The following is a 20,215-nucleotide window of genomic DNA, read 5'->3' as shown; positions in this document are numbered from 1 at the left end:
TCTAGTCAAAGATTATGGTTACACATAGCTTTTTTTTTTTGCTAGGAAATGCTTAAATGCACCTAGTCTAGTCCAATAGTTAAGTAATTGGTTATATCACATTGTTTTCTTTACCTTCACATTGAATGCTTGCTATTCAACCTTTTCTATAGTAAAGAAACTTTAAAATGTCAATCTATTTGAGCTCTAAACAACTAAGAATCTTGCCCAAGCATCAAGCCAACATCTAGGAGTTACAAACTTGCCCCATAAGCATTATATGAATCCAAAGCATTTGAATACATATTGTCCATAATGCATACATACTTAATCTATTTAGTCAATCAATGGCTGAGCATAAGCACTTCAAATGGTGCTTAAGGTCAAGCCTCCAATGCCAAGAGCAATGCCAAAGAGTAGGAGCAACACCAAGGAGGCAAACAATGTCAAAAGCATGAGCTATCCAAGCAAGGATAGGGGCTAAAAAATCAGCATAAGCTGTGCTAGCTTATTTGGGCCTTACTACTATTATTCCACATCTCAATTATCACTGGACCAATGCTCTAAGGTACCTCTAAAAGCTAGGAAAAATATTAAGAACAGGTTTTGCTAAAGGGAGAACTCAATATATATCTTAGGAGTCAAAGATTGGGGCAACCATGAAATCTTGAAGTGAAGCTCTCTTCTCAAGCTAAAGCAAAGACTGATGAAGCTCCTTGAATGTCTGTGTTGATACTAGTTGAAAGGTGGAGTGAAAGTGGAAGTGCAAGTAGAAGCAAGAGGGAAGTAAGAGCTATGGAGGTTCAAGCAAAGAAGAGAGAGACTAGTGTGTGTGGGAACTCCAATAATGATCACAATGTGTGACCTATCTTTCCTTATTCTATTGTCATAGTAAAAACAAAGAATAAAGTGGCAGTGAGATAAGCAACCACCACCTATATTGTATAGGTGTGCAGACAGTAAACACAATTAAATATAGGTTACTAGACATAAGTAGCCTTTAATCCCCCAACACTTTGGAAGGAAAAATACATATGTTATTGGATATGTAGATGCTAGATTTAAAAGGAGCGTAGACTCTAGGAGGTCTCCTACATGTTTTATCTTCACTTTCATAGGTATTGCAATCTATTGGGTCTCTCTATTAAAACCATATTTAGCTTTATCTACCATCGAGATAGAGTATCTTGCAGCCAGTGAGGCCTACAAGGAAACTATATGGCTTACCCATCTAGTGGAAGACTTGGATATTGTAGGAGAGGTATCTACATCACACTATGATGGTCAAAGTACCATTCAATTGGTATGGAATCCTATCTTTCATGCAAAGATAAAACACATTGAGGTGAAAAATCACTTCATTAGGGAGGTTCTAAGTGAAATATCACTTCATTAGGGAGGTTCTTGAGAACAATCGCATTGAGTTTATTAAGATCCATACGGATGATAACTCTACATATCTTCTCATGAAGACTTAACTTTTTGAGCACTTTTCTCATGTGCATTGAATAGTATATTCACTTTTTGAGCATTTTGCTAATGGGCATTTGATATTATGTTAACTTTCTCATGCCCCCATAAAGACGCATTGGTCTTTAAGTGGGAGGTTTTTGGGGTAAAGACCAATGATGGACAAGCACCCCTTATATATGTACATACTGTATAATCGTATATAAGTGAAGATAACACATAATAAGAGTACCACTCATTTGTATTCTTCTCTCTCTCAACCCTTTTACACTCCATAGCTTCTATTTCACATCCCACCACCATTACTCTCCTCTCATGGAGCTGTAGTGATTGAAGAGTATGTGAGAGGCAAGTGCTTCAATAGCAAAAAGAAGTAATGTCTAATTCTGAAAGCAGTTCTAGTGCACTAGAAAAAAGTGGTTTTGATAATCCACCAATCTTTAGCAAAGGCAAGTTAGATGGTGTAGACTACACTTTATGAAAGTTTAAAATTTACAAATATCCTTGACTTGTATGAGCTCATGAAGATGGTGCTAGGGAGTAACCTAGAACCACAAGCTAATCTTGATCCATCAAATTTTAGTATAATGATACCTCCAAATGTTGATCTTCTACAGGCTTGGAAATGAAGGAATGCAAACACACTATGTGCCTTAGTTACAAGCACCCCTGATAGTGTTTTGACCTTGATTTAGTACACAACCAAGGCATTAGAGACTTGGAATGTATTGAAGAGTCAATACAAAACATAAGACCTAACAAGGATTCAAAATCTAGAGAATTAGCTAGTAATAGAGAAGTTTACTAAAGGAGAGATAGCAAAAGCATTCATCAACTAGATTGGGAATTTGTCAACCAAAACTGGGATACAAAATATTAGGAAAGAGCTAGTTCAGCACTATCTTCAAATTTTTCCACCATGGTTGTATTTCAAATTTAAGGATATGAAAAAAAAAATCAATTTTAAATCACTTATCTAAGATTTTTTGGTGGTGAAGAGCATGCCTCTAATGAATTTGACAACTCTATTATCACACATGGTTTATCGAGAAAACTTACATGTGCATATACTCCACAAAAAATTAGATTTTCACAAATCCAAGAGAGTACTCATGAAGATCATAAAGAATTACTAAATAATAAAAATATACTAAAGTACTATGGGATCAAAGAAATATGAAGCACAACATACATATAAGCAAAAAACCTATTATACAGGGAGTCATGAAAATAATACATGGGAAAAACGTCATAACAAGATACTAGATATTATAGAAATATCAAGTATTTGGATGCTTAGCCTATGTAGATATCCCTACTAAGAAGAAAATTTTGAAGGGATTCAAGAAATCATTGCATGGGAAAATCTTGATAGCAAGAATCAAGCATTAGCCATCTCAAGTATTTGTATACTTGGTTTGTTACATTCCTAATGAGAAGATATTACATCTAGCTATGTTAATCCTTGGTCAAGTAGACTCAAAGAGTAACCAATTCCATGCCACTAATAGTAGGGACAGTGTGAAAACCACAGTTATTGAGGATGTATTTGGACCTTCAAATATAATGTCTATGATTCTTCGAGTTTAAATATGTTCAATGTAGAATTGATCATACTGTTGATGACAAAGAATAGATTTATATCTTAAAAAGTAATGACTTTAGGGGTTAAAGGCCACATGTGCCTAGCCACCTATATTTATCTTGCACTTATGGCCCGCACACCTATATGCTACAGGCGGCAACCACCCATCACTCCCACTTTATTATTTATTATTACTATGACAATAGAATAAGGGAAGGCAAGTCACACATTGTGACTATTGGAGGTCCCACATGTGGTCTTACTCTCTCATCTTACTCCAACCTCCATAGCTCTTATTTTTTTCTTCTTTTTCTCATGCTCTCATTCTTGCTCAGCCCTTCTACCTTTGAATTGGTATCAGAGCACGCATTCAAGGTGCTTCATCGACCTTGACTTCAACCACAAGGAGAGATCTTCATTCACAACTTTCATATTAGCCACTCATTGAGGTATACATCAATCCTATCCCTGCCTAAATCAATTTCATACCTTCCATGACCTTCCCCATGATTATTTGATCATTTTTTAGCTCCTAGCACTTGGGCAAACATCTAGCACTTTCTCTTGGCTTTCTTACATTGGTTTTGGGTACTCTTTGAAGAGGTAGAAGTTAGCCATTGATTCACGGTTCAAGTCAGATTGCTATTCATTGTTTGTGACTTCATATATTTGATTGATTAATGCTTCATCGATATTTATGGTGCAAGTTTAATTATGCCTGATGATGTATTGATACTCAAGAAAGCTTATTAGATCAATTAGATCTTGTTTAGTTTAAGATTTAGAATATCAATTATTGTTATATTTTGTGGACAACAAGCAAGCATACAGAGCGAATGCTCAAGTATTTAGCAAATGCTCATGTATTTGGTTGAGGATCAAATTGCACTTGCTATTAGTACTTTTATACCTTAGTACTAGTATACATGTAGAATCAACATATGTAAACTGACTTAAAATGTCATATGTAGTTTTTACCTGACATTCAAGGGCCTTCTTGACAAGAAATTGTATCTTTTGAGATCTTGTGTGATGAGTAATGCTATCTTCTTCAGGATAGCACCAGATTTTGGTCACTCGTATCTGGTTTTATTACTGTGTATTTGTGTCGTGAATATTTACGATGTCTATTTCAAGTGATCTGATCAGGAGTGGTCATGATGACAGATAATTGTGTGATAGTTTTCAAGACAATAGTTATGCATTGATGAAACTAATATGTGGTTCGTGTTTGCATAGTGTTCCTGAAGAATAAACGTATGAAATGGTTGTAAATCATGTTAGGGAGTTTCCTGCAGTAGCATAGTTGTTTCAGGCATTTCGATGTTTCCTATATTTTCTGTTATGGTCTTGATAGGCCATAACACTTTGGCGATCCTACTAGTTTCATGGGAATAACTCTCATGATTTAGGCATCAGGCTTGGAAAGAATAATTACAAAATTGGGTTGCATGAATTCAATATGCTAATGGCATTGGAGATGCACAAGGTGCTTTGCATGGGCAGTATTTATGTGAGACAATTATCCTTATTTATCCAATCCTATCCTCACAAGGAGACAATATCAAGAATTGAGGGAGGTGTTGTCAAGACAACAATAGCAAACTGCGAGGCCTGATGATACAGATGAAGCAGTGCAATTAGGTAGACTGGATGAAGAAGAGTTCACAAATGTTGGACATAATCCCTTGTGGGTGGGTTCTACCTCAACAATGTACCATTCTCTTGCCCCCTCTACAAAGTCCCCCCCAACACCTCCAACTCCTTTAAGCATACCAAGTTTATTAGATAATGAAGAAGAAATATTGCCGCCTGACTATCAGGGTACTCCTCCAAGGCAAGCACTTGAAAGATTACTACATGTGGTGTTAGAAAGGACATTCCTATTAAGGAATGCAAGGGTTCCAATAAATAAATCTTTGAGTTTTAACCCTTTACCATCACAGAGGAAGCCCAAGAAGAAAAAAATATGAATCAAAATCAACTATTCAACCCAAAGGTGAGAGCATCTAAATTTTCAAGCAAGAAGAAGGAAGATCCAGATTGCCATGTGGCTCAGTTTGAAACAAGGTGGACAGCAAGTGGATTTAATCAATTGTATGGAGATCAAGTCAAAGAGCAGTAGTTTGTAGCCACTCTGCAGCAAGAAAAAGCCATGGATTGGTTTTCGAGTTATGGTATGGCAACATTTAATACATATAATGAATTTAAAAATGCATTTTTGGGCAATTTCCAAAAAGATAAAACCCCGAGGGATATTCTAAGGAAGATAAAGAGGATTAAGAAAAAGAGTATGCTGGTGGAAGATTATGCTCAAAAGTTTAGGAACCTATTGAATAGGTTGAATAATGCTAATGCACCATCAGTGGAGATGCAAATTACTTACTTCATTAAGGGTTTGAGGAGGAAAATCAAGAACCCAATTGCTAATGTAGAATTGGGACAAAATGGTACACTAGATACCATGATTAAGGCTGCTATGAGAGTTGAGAGAAGGTTGGGTACTTCTCGTTCAAAAACACATAAAATTTTTGATTCTTTAGGTTCAGATTCTAATACAGATACAGATTTAGATTCAGGATCTGAAAGTGATACTGATGATGATGATGGTGAGAATAGTTTAGATTCAGAAAATGACTCCAATGACTCTAATGATGAGGAGTCTAGCAGGAAGAAACATAGGAAGAAGAAGAAAAAATCAGGATCAACCAAGTCTAAAAAGAAGAAAACAAAAGACAGAAGTTAAAAAAAAGCAGAGGAGAGTAAATTGGATAAGAAGATTAAGTAGAACCTGAAAGATTTAGGTCTTTCGAACACTAAGAGGAAGGAAAATTACTGTGAGATATGCCAAAGAAATGGCCATGAAACCAAAACATGTTGTTACAATCCTAATGTTAGGATGGCACAGCAGATGCCAATGGGGTAGCCTAGGCCGAGACCTATGCAGCCAATTGTAGTAAATCAGGTTATTACTGACACAATGCCTCAATGATCTTTTAGGGGATCTGGAAGAATGCATGCAAGACAGCCTTGGGGAAATTTAAGAAAACTCTCCTTGAGTCTAGGGATACTTTTCACACTACTATAAGTACAAATGCTCCTACAAATGGTTTTAAGCTCTCAAGGATGTAGAGTGTGTCTTGCTTATTGAGGAAGTAAATAGAAAGAATATTGTTGTAGCCCACACCTCTCATGGACTCGTTGTTCGAGGATACAATGGTGGCACATTTCATAATAACCACCATGGCAAAGATGCACAACAAGGCAAGTCAAAGTCTAGATCTCATGGATATGATCACAGTGAATCTCGTAGCTCCAAGTCATTTTTTATATGTCATTATTGTAGGAAACATCATCATATTTGACCATAGTGCCATAAACTACGTCAATATGATAGGCAAGATAAAGAAAAAGGAAAGGCACAAGATAAAACCAAGACTTTGTATTATTGTAACATACAAAGTCTACTATCAAGATTGAGGAGATAAATGCATAGAGTATAGTTGTAATTATATTTGGATTGTTTCTTCACATGATGTCCCATTGATTGACATTCGTCATTTTTCTCTCAATGTTGATTGCTTAATTCGAGGGCTTTCTTTCATATGACCCTACATCATGCTTGTTTTTATACCTATCATCCTATGATACATTGTGTGAGACTGATCATGTTTGTGATATTGTTGGCATTGCGGAATTTTTATTGCAATATGCTATTGGTACTTTATTTGTGTTGCATGATGTACGCCATGTGTTGGCTTTGACTACAAGCCTTATCTCTACAAAAAAAATTGGATGATGCTAGATATCATGTTTCTTTTGGTGATTCTACAGCCCCATTTTGGTAGAGGTACCAAGACCAATAGTCTTTTCCCCTTATACTTTGGCATTACTGATCATGTTTTGGCTATGACTAATCTTCCACATGTATCTCTTTGGCATCCCTGCCTCAAGCATATATCCCTAAAAGAAATGAAAGACTTGACTCATTTGTATCTTCTGCTCATGGATTTTTCATATTTTGATTCATGTGATCATTTTTATATGCAGGCAAACTTGTAACACACTTAAAAAATCTTACATTGTTACACCTTATGGAAAATCCCCAAAAAGTTGGAAATGGAAGACAGCCCAAGGCAAGAGAAAATAGAAGAGAAAGGTAAGCTCAGAAAAATGCAGGAAAAGCCTCAATGTAAAAGGAAACACACAATAATAAGTGTACTGAATATTCTAGCAACGAAAGCGTTGGGTGCATTATAATTCATTTTGTAAAATAGTGCAAAGCTCCCTCCTATGCAATTTGTAAATGTAGACAGGCATGGGTGAAGGAACCATGAAAATAGGAAGGAATAAGAAAAGAGGACCTAGGCTAAAACATCTAGTCATGTAAAAAGGGATGGGCACCCAAAGAGGAGGAGAGCATGTATAAAAAGGCAAAAAGTGAATGAAGAAGATCATTCTTGTGTGTAGCCAAGACTAGATCTTCTCTTCTTCTTCTTCTTCTTCTTCTTCTTCTTCTTGTTTGCTTTTTCTTGAGAGAGGGAGTGTGAGGGAGTAAGGGAGTAAGTTTGTGAGGGTGAGGGACCATGGTGGAGAAGCTCTCCATCTTCTCCTCTCTTCCTCTATCTTCTCTTATCTCATAAACATGGCAATGGATCATGGTGCTTGGAGCTTGAGGATCGAGCTTGCCTGAGCTTGAACCTTGGATCGTGGAGCTACCAGAGTGCTTGAGAGGGGAGGCAACTCAATGGAGCATGGAGCTAAGCTCACTACACTTGTAGGTGTGAGAGTGTGTATGGCTATGTGAGAGGTAGCCATTGCACTTGGCTTGAAACACTTAAAGTAGTAAGTGATTTGTGGGTCTTGGTGGTTGAGTGAGAAGCTCCCACATTTTGGTTACATTACCGGGACAACAGATTCAAGCCTTGAGTGCTTGCATGCTTCAAATTGAGTAATGAAGTAGGAGTTCAACTCCAAAATCGCCCTTGGTTTTAGGTACGAAGCAAAAGGGAGTTGGAGGCTATTTGAACTCTTTTGTGGATTAGTTTAGGCTTAGGAAGCTTTCTGTGCATTGGTTAGAGCAGAAGTTAAGTATTTTCTATCAAATTTGGGACACTAAGGTTTGGGAAATAAGAAAAAATAAGGAAAAGATAACTCTTTGCATAACCAGGAAACAGGAAAACAAGAGAAGAAATGAATTAGATTTTGCACGTCTAAGAAGAAAAACAAAAGGTAAGGGGAGAAAGAGAGAACACAAAAGGTGAAGCAAGGGGGAGAGGGAGCTCATTTGCACTTTAAGGAGACTGAGAGAGAGCTAGTGAGTGAGAGACAGGGAGTGATAGGTCCACAGGTTGCTGCACCAACAATCCTTATACTCAACACTTGCAACTCTTCCAAGTATGTTCTAAATCCCGGTTGTTGATTGTTGTATTGATCTAGACTCCTAGATGAATTAAACAATGCATTAAATCATTGAATAGAGCATTTTAAACATTTGATGGATTTTTGGCCATCGCTTAGACAGTGACCACTACAGGCCTTGATGCAACAGAACCAAAATGTGGGAGCTTCCCACTCAACCACCAAGACCCACTAACTACATATTATTTCAAGAGTTTCAAGACAAGTGCAATAACTACATCTCACATACTCGTACGTGCTCTCACACCTATGAGTGTAGTGAGCTTACCTCCATGCTTTATCGAGTTGTATTCTCCCTCAAGCACTCTGGTAGCTCCACGATCCAAGGTGCAAGCTCAAGCAAGCTTGATCCTCAAGATCCAAGCTCCATGCTTCATTGTCATACGCGCAAGACAAAAGAAGATAAGAGAAGAGAGGAGAATATGGAGAGCTTCTCCACCACGGTCCCTCACCCTCACACACTCACTCCCTCTCTCAAGCACAAGCACAAGCAAGAAGAATAAGAATAAGAATAAGAAGAGAAGAGCTAGTTTTGGCCACACATAATAATGATCTTCTTCATTCACTTTTTGCCTTTTTATACATGCCCTTCTTCTCTTTGGATACCCATCCCTTTTTACATGATTGACCATTTTAGCCTAGGTCATCTTTCCTTATTCCTTCCTACTTTCACAGTTCCTTTACCCATGCTCATCTACATTTACAAATTGCATAGGAGAGAACCTGGTGCTCTTTTACAAAATGAATTATAATGCACCCACCAACACTTTCCTTGCTAGAATATTCGGTGTACTTATTATTGTGTACTTCCTTTTACATTGAGGCTTTTCCTGCATTTTTCTGAGCTTGCCTTTCTCTTCTATTTTTTCTTGTCTTGAGTTGTCTTCCATTTCTGCCTTTTTGGGGCTTTTCTATTCCATCTTGGAATTCCAAAGGTGAAACATTACCCCCCCCCCCCCCCCCCCAGCCAAGTGCCAGTCACATGGCACTTGTTGGCAAAGGCTTGGGTGGATGAAGGTTTGCCATGTGGGTCGAGGATGGGGTTTTGGGAAGGTTGGTGATGGAGAAGAACACATCAAAATGGACGAGAGGTTCTGGAGGCCAAGGATGGATTGAGTGGATGATCGATGCCTCTAATGTCAGTGGTTGATTGCAAATTGTTGAATGTACCTGAAAGGAAAAGAAAGTACACTACCTGGGGGTGTGCCTACCTCACTATGCAATGCATGGTGTCTATGCCGATGGAACTCGGAGTTGGATTCCAAACCTTAGGTACAAGCCCGTGGTGTTGTCCCACACTTGAGGACCCATTTCACATAAAAAGGAAGGTGCTATGGGTGTGACTTGGGAAGATAGGTCTAACCATAGGTGAGCGAGAACTCCCTAAGTGTGTCCTGCCCTTAAGGTGCCCTAAGTATGTAAAGTGGGGAAAGGGCTAGGGTGGTCCCCATGTGCAGTGTTGTACAAATGGGTTGATTTTCTTGTTGTGCTTCTTTTCTTCCTCCTTCTTTCCTTCTTGTCCTTGTCCTTTTTCTCATATTTTCCTTTTTCTTTTTCTTTTCTTTTCTTTTACCTTTTTCTCTCTATTTTTTTTAATGAATAAATTTAATAAGGGAGCATGCTGAGAGGCATCCCATTAATGAGCAAGAGCCATGTTGTGTGGCAACTTGAGGGCTTTATTGAAGAATGCCCTGCTCTGTAGGTACCCCTTTAAGTTGATTCTTATATTGAGTGGGGTAGATGAAAAAAACGGGTGGTTACACTTGGTGAATCTATTTTCACTTATATCTTCTAAGAGGTTCATACAAAATGATGGTAAGAGAGTGGCTCTTATCATGAGGTGCACCATCACACAACTATCTATCCTAGCATTGAGATAAAAAAAGAGGGGCAACAACCGGTCTTCCTTTGCAATAGTTTTTTGTTTTAGTAATACTTGTAGTAGGCAGAGGTAGTTACATGTGGTGATGAAAGCAAGGTTGGGGCATGAGGAGAAGTCCTTGAGGAAACCTACTATAGATAGGCGGAGGTCCCTTTCAGTGAAAGTCAAGCTCTCTTTATATGGGTTGAAGCATTTACAATTGTAGATCAAAGGGAAGTCATATCTACCATGCACCTCCCATTTAAAATCTACTCCAAACTTTCTTGAGTAGGGCATGTAGATAGGATCATCCGGCTCATGGGGTAAGGTGCTGTAGAAAGCAATCCAAGCCTCTAAACTAGAGTCCTAGATGTTCCTTCACCACTTAGGCTATGCCTCATATCCCTCTGCTCTCTCAGGTACCTCCACTGCCTTATCTTCCCAATAGTCTACAGGTTTCTACTGCCACCTTGTGGGGTGCCTCCTTTATTCCTCTGGCATCACCTTTCTAGTCTTGCTGAAACCTTGATGGCATCCTCCACCACCCTAGGAGATAATACTCTATCCAATGCGCAAGGGACAGTGAAGGAGAACTCAAAGGGATGGCCGCGGTTCTCCCATTGCTCCCACACTACAAGTTCCTATCCTTAGGTGATGGGATTGCACTCCTCACTTTGAGGAATGGCCACTTGTGGAACTTGCAGTGTCTTAGCTTGCAACTTCTTGAATGGATGTTTCACTTACTCTCTACACATATGCCTCATCTCCACCATCTATTCAAGTGGCCCTACTTCCTCCCGTTGCTCTTATAGTTGCACTTGTGGGGCTGCATAGGGGGGCTTGGTTCCTACACTTGTTCTACCTCTTGATAGTCTGGTCTAAAATCAGGCCTTTTTTGCCTAACTAGCTCTAATAGCTCCTGTTGAGGTGGCTACATTTGTTACTTTGGCTCTCCAAGCCCTAGCAAGGTGATTTCCTTCATGGTTGAACCAGCTGAGATTAGGTGAGTGCATTACTCCTCTATTCCCAAGCTAGTGTTATGCTTGCCTTGTCATGAAGTCCATGTTGTAGGGCCCTCCTTGTCAACTCACATTTTCTTCTCTTGCTCTTGGTTTTTTCATTCCATTTTCTCTTTCAGTATGGTTTTCTCATGGAGAGCTGATTGTAGCTGGTTATGCAGCTCCATCAATTTCTTCGTGTTCTCCTCATCTCTTTGGTTCCTTGCCTCCTATAGCTCTTTCCTAGCCTCTTCTCTTTACATCTTTAACTCCTTTATCTCCAACTCTAGATGTTTATTTTTGCGAGAGTTGAAGGCACACATATTTTCTAGGGAGATGCAGTTCTCTCTCTCTTCATCATGCAACTCTTTTAGACCCTCTTCTCCCTCTCTTACCTTCAGGGCCTCTTTTAGTGTGATCACCTCCCTATTTATGATGGTCATTACTCTTGCTTGCTCCATCCTATAGTCTGCAAAGGCAGCCTTTTCTTTCTTAAGCTATGCAAGAGTGACCTTTTTATCTTCTGTTGCCTTGTGGAGTTGGCTTTGAAACTCATTTACTAGTTTGTCTTGATCTTCATTTGTGGCCCATTGCAAAGGCACCAAAGTGGTTGACACCTCTAAAAGCGGGATACCTTTGGCCCTCGGCATGACTTTGTGTCAGCTATAGTGCTAGCCTCTTTTTTCCTACAAGGGGGGCTTCTTTGTTAGGTGCAAGTGCAATTTCTTGTACTCTCTCTACTAATGAGATACTGCACCCAAGCCATGATATTGCTTTTGTTGACCACCCCTTTCGTAATACCCTATGTGGGACTGATTCTTAGTGGGACCAGGATTGGTGGGATTGGTTGTAGCAGGGCTTTATCCTTATCTCCACCACTGGCCTTGGTCCCTCTTCTTCAACTAGCTGTTACACTAGTTCTTGGCACATCCTCTCTTGCTAGGCTCATCATTGCCAATTCCTGAGATTGGGAGGGTTTCTCCACGGATCTCCCAATGTTCAGGGCAATCTCCTTTTCCTCTTGTTGCCTCAATCGTTCTTCCTCCTCTTCTTGCCTCTTTCTACGCTCTTCTTCTAGCCTATTTGACTTATCATCTACCCTTTGCACCTTTCGGTTTTCCTCTGCAATGGAGCGAGCCCTTTGTATGGGGATTTTGAGAGTGATCTTCTCTCCCCCCTCCTTGGCTCGAAAACTCTAAGCCTTGGTACTCACTCTCGCTTGAGGTTTCTTGAGATCGAGATGATTGGACATTCTCCTTCTTTTATTAACAATTATTTCCACGTTGTCGTGTTGCTCTTTATGGGTTTCTTCTTTCCTGTATTTTCATGCTGAAAGAGAGATGGTTGGGCTTGCTAGTGTGGGAGAGTGGTGCTCCTCATGGATTGGTGATGGCTCTGGGGTCTCCTCTACAACTTCTCTTTCTGCCTTCTCTAGATCTTCCTCGATAATGGCCATTAACACTCCTCCAAAGCCTATGGTTGAAGCCTTGAAGGCTTTTTCCTCTCGAACTTTGTTGTGGTAGCTAGGGACTCTCCTCCTACCACTCTTGGTGCTATGGCTAGTACATTTGCTAAGGCATGTATTATTTTTCGAATGTAGGCGTTCCAATTCACCTCATCCAAGGCATTGGTTGCAAGGCTTTCTAGCAAGGGTACACCGATTCTATTCATAAGGGCATTATATCTCTGACTTGAAAAAAGTGTGTGGACCATTTTAGCATGTAGCCAAATGGTGGGGTCCAAAATATTAGCTAGGTTGATTCCATCATTAGTGTCGATCCTTCTTTTGTCCATGCCTAGTATTCTGTTGTCATGCCACTACGCGTGGACACAGTGTGAAAAATTGTAGAGTGCATTGTCATTCGGCTTTCTTATTGATCTAGAGTGTCAATGCCATATTAGTCCATTAGTGTCAATGTCCATAGTATGGATGGTTCAAAAAGACTAAATTTTTGGACAATTTTAGTTTATGTTTTATATTTTAGATATTATTTCTTATAAATATCCTAAAAAGCTATAGAAAACTTCTAGAATAGGGTGACATGCAAAAATCAAGTTGCTTTTTTAACCAATTTTGGAGATTTCTTGAAAGAAGAATAGGTTCCAAAATTGCATGACGCACGATCTTAGTTTACAGGCAGGAAACAACATTCCGAAGGGTAGAAGAAGAAGGAGTGATCTAGAAGAATGATGATCAGGTGCCTTGGGTTTTACCCCCCTTTCGAAGCCAACGAAACCATCAAATTTACACTCTATGCAGCAAAGAAGAAGCTAGTATTTGGTGCACGTATTTGGTCTACTAGGGAGCTTCAGGAGATCTAATGCTTGGAGATTGCTTTTGAGTAGTCTCAGACAAGGATTTTGTTTATCTTCATCAAAGGTTCTATCAATACATAGTGCTTTGATTCATTGAGCTTTGTCTTTATCTTGTGTACCTTTTGTCTATTCTTGTTCTTCTCTTCTATCTCCTATTCTCTACTTCTTCTCTCTCTGATCCCTGGTGGATACAACCTTTCAACGAAAACCCCTCCGACATTGGTGAACCTGACATGAAAGGTCGCTAGAAGGAAAGACGAGATGGGAGAACCTTCAAGAAAAAAATTTCTAGTGATGTTTTGCAATAGTTGGTGCAAAATATGAACATGCTTATGTAGGTACAACAACAACAACAACAAGTGATGCAAGATTCTACTCAAACACAAACTATCATGATGAATGCTCCACAAGTAGTTGAGTGTGAGATGAAGTTGTTTAATGGAAGGAATGTATCTACATATTTGCATACCCATGCTCAAAAGATGGAATTATTTGGGGTGGCTCAACTTGCATGGAGCCAATATTTTTTAGGTCATTGTACATGAATTGAAAGCTTGAGTTACTAAATTATACATACAAGATGTTGTGTTTGGGTAGCTTTCAAGAAGACACTCAGGGAAGAATTTTACATTGAAGACACTAGTTTGATTACCCCCAAGATATTTTAGAAGTGGTTTCTATAACCCAATAAGGGTATTGTGGTGGCTACAAAGTTATTAAGAGAATGTGAAAGTCAATTTGAGCAGTTAGATCTTACATAACAACAAGCTCTTACAAGTCAAAAGATTGAATTGTTTCTACAAGCGACAGATCATAAGCTTCAAGAGAAGCTTGATGATTTGTTAAAGGATCAGTCTACAGAGACCGGTCTTAAAACAGAGTGGAGACATGTTAAGGAAGTTGTTACTGCATTGGTGAAAAAGCATAGAAGAAGAGAAAGATTGCATGTATCTAGCTTGCCCACTATTACGAGCAAAACAATTGATGTATCTAGTATGCCACCTACTTTTATGGCTAACCCTATGACTACACTTGTTGTTTCCACTGCTTAAGTTACTCATGAATATATGTATGCATCACGTGGGTTCAAAATAAGGTATTTTTAAAATGCCATTTTTATAGATTTTTACATACGTAAGGATATAATATAAAGAGATTATTTACAAATTAAATAGAAAAGGGTTATGTTTTTTCAAAAAAAATTCACAAATAAGGATATTTATAAATAGGCCTTAAGCGCACGTGATGTAGAGGATATACATAATGTACCTTCCCCGAGTTCCACTGTTAGGGCAGATGTATTAGATGAATTGATCAAAGGCATGCGGGATCTTTAGTTGAAGGTCACAAAATTGGATGAGAAAGGACAAGAGGAAAGGGGACATGCCAATAAATAGCACTCCGAAAATGGGAAGAAGAAGAAGGAGCAGTTTGGGAGAATTCAAGCCAAGCATCTTAGAGGTTTACCCACCTTTCAAAGCCAACAAAACCATCAAAATTGCAGTCTGAGCAGCAAAGAAAAAGCTAGTATTTGGTGCATATTTTTGGTCTACCAGGGAGCTCCAAGAGATCTAATGCTTGGAGATTGCTTCCGAGTAGTCCCAAACAAGGATTTTGTTTATCTTCATCATAGGTTCTATCAATACATAGTGCTTTGATTCACTGAGCTTTATCTTTATCTTGTGTACCTCTTGTCTATTCTTCTTCTTCTCTTCTATCTCCTATTCTCTACTTCCTTCTCTCTCTAATCCCTTGTGGATATGGCCTTTCAACTACTAAAACCCCTCCAACACCGTACACATCCCTCTTGGGCCTCATCTCCGGCTTCTCTGCTAGCCCCAATGCCTTCTCTACAATCTCTGGACTAAGCACAACCTTCACACTTCTAAAGATCTTGCCTTGCCAGATAGTCATTGTGCCACTGTTCCTTTGGACATCGAAAGTCCTCAAGAATTCTGTACATTTACTGTGGTCTATGTGTTTTCCCACCTTTTCTAAGTACTTGGTAAGGTCACATTGCTCCATTATCTATGCCACCTCCTCTTCAGATGTCACCATTCCTTCCAAATTGTGGATGTTGCGATATTTTAATTGGTCGAATGCCTGAATCTCCATGGCTAATCCATATCTTTTATGTTCCTCCTTCGAGAAGGGGAGCTTGTTGGCTTTATCCTATTGTCCTACCATTTAAGTTCATGTTGCCACACAATTCCCACAATTAGTTTTCTTTAAAGGTTGTCTCTCACACAGAAAGTAAAATGACAAGAAAGATTAGTGTCTGACAATGAGGAATATAACCCGCAAAATAAGAATTTTCACACTAATCAATCCACACACTTTACACATTCATTGCTCCTTTTTAGAATTCAATTTCTATTTTGAGTTTTCATCCATTACTCCTCTTGCCCTTGGAAAGGATGAAGATCCTTCCTAGGATTGTGGAAATCAAGGTGTATGGGCCTGCGGTGAGCCCATGTTGTGCCTCACTTTCTCAAAAACCAATCGTAAAACTTGGGGCTATACTCAAGAGTTGCATAACAATACATGTCTTGTGGGCGAATGCCTAGTTGTAGGATGTAAGTTAATACATCTCAAGAGGTCACCTCGGTTGAGCTAACTTACAATATGGAATTCCACCTCCATTAGGATTTGTAAATGAAAGGACATTGTGCACAATAAGAGAAAGAGATAAAGACAATGTAGAAAATGGAGTGAACTGCAGTTAATCATTTCATTGCTAGTAGTTGTATATATGCATGGTACATTAAATGAGGTAGGTGAGCTTCTTCTCTCAATATCTAAGATATTTACAAGGTGGATAACTATGGGATCCTTTTGTCACATATTTTCCTATCCTTATCTTATAAAAACTTTTATCCTAACATCCCCTCTCAAAAGGATTCCATAGGAAATGTACGAAAAAAAAGAGTACATTCAATTCAACAAGAATATTTTCCCCTCCCCATCAGAGCATGCAAAGGATTTGCATTGCAATTTTGTGCTTCAAGTGGGGAACTAATTTGGTGAGAAAATCAGCAGCATTATCACATGATGGTGCATATTGAAGGATGATATGGGAATTTTCAACTAATTCGCATACAAAATGATATCTCATATCAATATGGCAGAGTTTGAGACTTAATTTAGGGCCTTGAATGACAAAGATACATGCTTTGTCATCAATGAAGATGGGAATTTCATGAGGCTGATATCCAAAGCTGATATCCTTCAAGAGTTTCTTAAGGTAAATAACTTGCTAGAAAGCCATGCTGCATGCCACATATTTGGCTTCTGTAGTAGAAAGTGCTATTGAGTGTTTTTATTTGGTGTTCCATGAGATAGGACCTTCTACTAGAGTAACAATAAAATCAGCGAGAGATCTTCAAGTAGCAAGATCGCCACCCCAATCTGCATCTAAATATGCTTTAAAAGAAAATCATTATTTTCTTTGGTAAAACATAGCCCCACATGAGACGTGGTCTTAAGGTATCTTAAGACATGTTTTAGCTACTTCCAATGTTCATAAGTAGGTTGATGCATGGCTTTGGAAAGAATATGTCCTGCATAACACAAATCTAGAGGGGTACAAGTAATCAGATATCGGAGATATTCGAGTGCTTCCATACAAGGGATAGTTTCCATTTCATGAGCCTGCTCATTTGAAAGAGAGTGAGATGAGGATGGATTTAGTCAAAGATTTTGGGCAAGTGGAGTGACCATGGGGTTACAGTGGAGCATGGAGTAACGTGAGAGAATAGACATAATATAGCTATGTTGATGCATTTTGATAAATGTGGGTGATTGTTCAATTCCAATGCCAATACAATAATGCATAGGACCATAATATGTTATAGCAAATTGGGTGGATATAATGGATTTGACTTTGGACATGGCATGAGGAGAGTTGGTGAGAATTGGAATGTCGTCAACATAGAGGCCTAGGATAATAACGTTGTTGCCTTGAAGAAGAATATAAATGTTATGATTAGTGTCTAGCTGTCTAAAGCCATGGTGTATTAATTAAGAATGAATGCGAGTGTACCATTGCCTTAGTGCTTGTTTCAGGCCATAGAGGACTTTATGCAATAAACAAACATGAGTAGGGAATTTTGGATCAACAAAGTTTGGGGGTTAGTACATATAAATTTTCTCTTCTAAGTAACCATGTAAGAATGCAATTTTGACATCAACATAATGGAGAATAAATTTGAAATGAGCAGCCATGGAAACTAATACCCATAAGGAGGTCAAAGATAGTATGGAAGAGACTGTACTTCCATAGTGGAGGCCTTCAATTTCTTTGAAACCACGAGCTACAAGTTGGGCTTTGTATTTGCCAATAGTTCCATCTACTTTGAGCTTTTTGTGAAGTATCCATGTTTAGCTAATTGCAAATTCTCCGGGAGGAAGCAGGACCAATGTCCATCTATTGTTGTGAAGAAGATCCTTGTATTCTTTGAGCATTGCAGCTTGCCATTGAGAGGCTTCATGACTCCTAAGTGCTTGAGTGACAAAAGGGTAGTTAGGTGGCTCAGGAATGGTGTTCTTGTCCAAGGGCAATGTTAGCTTAGAGATGAAAGTCATGTAAGCTCTTGTAACATGGAGTTGGTAGGGAGATAACTTCATCATTCTCGAAGTTGGAAGAGCTGAAGAGATTAATGGGCATAGGAGGGGAAATTGGAGATGGGGGTTTGAGAGCAATAGGAGAAGAGTTACTTGAAGTGGAGGACATTGCAGCTATGCGGGCAAACTTTCGAAGGTTGGGAAGGGAGTTTGAGGGTGCTTGATTTGTGGGAATTTTAGGAAGAATCTCTTTAGGATGAATGGAGAAGATTTTTGAGAAGAGGTGGTATTTGTGTGTGGATTGAGAGAGACTAATTTAGCTGTAGGATTTTGTGCCTTGTAAAATGGAATGATGGAAGCTTGGGACTGCTGAGATATATATAGTTCTAAATATTCAATTGGAGAGCTAATATTGGGAATTGTAGAAAGAGAAGAGGCTTGAGTTGTTGTTTTCTCCAAGAGCAAGATGAGGAGTGAACCTACTATTGGTGGATTGCATGGATTGTTGGCGTGGCGGTTGTGTCTTCAAATGTGGCACCCTATGATTTGACAAGGGCTGTTGTGGTTGCATGGCATGTTGAGTAGGCAGAACAACAGCTATTGTAGGCAAGATTTGCACTAATTCCAGTGCAGAGAAAGGCGCCAAGTTTCCAACATGGTGCTGTAAATGTGACATGGAATGTCGTTTATTAGATTTTGTAAGGTTACAGTATTTAGTTTTGATGGGATTTAGAGCTTGTCCACATGTGGCAAGTGGTGAGAAAAATTTAAGATGGGATAAGGGAGAGGAGAATACTAGAGCACATGTATGAAAGGGGACAAGAAGAGAGGATTGTGTTAGAGAAGATATAGTGGGATCGTCAAGAGTATCGTTGGACGTTGATTAGGAAGATGTGGTGGCAAATGGGGTGACTAGATAAAGGGTTAGAGATTGAGGTTGTGTGATGGTAGAGCCTATGGGAAGGAGATTAACTTCATGAAATATGGCACTCCTACCATAAATGAAGACCTTGTTGTGTGGATCATAAAATTAATAAGCTTTGTGACCATAAGACTCACCATATCTTGTAAATATTAATTGTGTGGCTCTAGGAGAGAATTTAGATTTATGATCCGTATTTACAATAAGAGTAATGCATTCAAAAACCTTTAAATGTGATAGGTTAGGAGGGTGACCAAACCATAATTCATAAGGAGTGTTATTGTGTAGAGACTTTGAGTACAACCTATTTTAAAGATATGTTGTTGTAGCAATTGCTTCCTCCCAATATTCTTTTCCAAGACGAGCTAGTGATAGCATAGCTCTTGCGACATTTAGTAGAGTACAATTTTTATGTTCAACAACTCCATTTTGATGTGGATGATATGGTATGGTAAGCTCATGTTGAATGCCAAAAGCTTTGCAACAATATTCGAACTCATTTGATGTGTATTCTCCTCCATTGTTTATACGAAGAGCTTTGAGTCGTAACTCATGCTTATTTTCAACTACTTCCTTGTATTCTTGGAACTTGGAGAAGACTTGTGACTTCTTTGTCAAAAAATATTCCATAGTATACCTAGATTAATCATCAATGAGCACCATGAAGTATTTTTCTCCACTGAGAGATACATGATTGATAGGACCACAAATGTCCAACTGTACTAATTGAAGAGGTTGAGTTGTAATGGAGTAGGATTTGGGGTAAGGAAGATTTGTGGCTTTACTGAGAGCACAAGCTTGACAAAATGGAAGTTGAGAGAGGGATGGTGGAATGTTGAGGACAAGTTTCTTATGAATAAGTTGTTGCAGAACATTTCGAGAGGCATGACCAAGTCGAGAGTGCCATAGGAGAGTGTGTCGTGGTGTACTTGTGAGTGAGGTGGAGTTAGCATAAGCATTTGTGGAAGGTTGTAGAAGTGAATAGCCAAGTGTGTAAAGCTAACCTAGTTTTGGGAAGGTGAGTTTAAGAGAAGGTGAGAGTAACTGCAAGGTGCAGTGGTCTTTGTAGAAGTGAGCAATGAGACAAGATTTAGAAGTGA

Source organism: Lygodium microphyllum, chromosome 18 (genome assembly GCF_053477565.2).
Source record: "Lygodium microphyllum isolate KBCC chromosome 18, Lygodium_microphyllum_v1.1.10, whole genome shotgun sequence".
Taxonomy (NCBI): domain Eukaryota; kingdom Viridiplantae; phylum Streptophyta; class Polypodiopsida; order Schizaeales; family Lygodiaceae; genus Lygodium; species Lygodium microphyllum.
Note: the sequence above shows the minus strand (reverse complement) of the source record.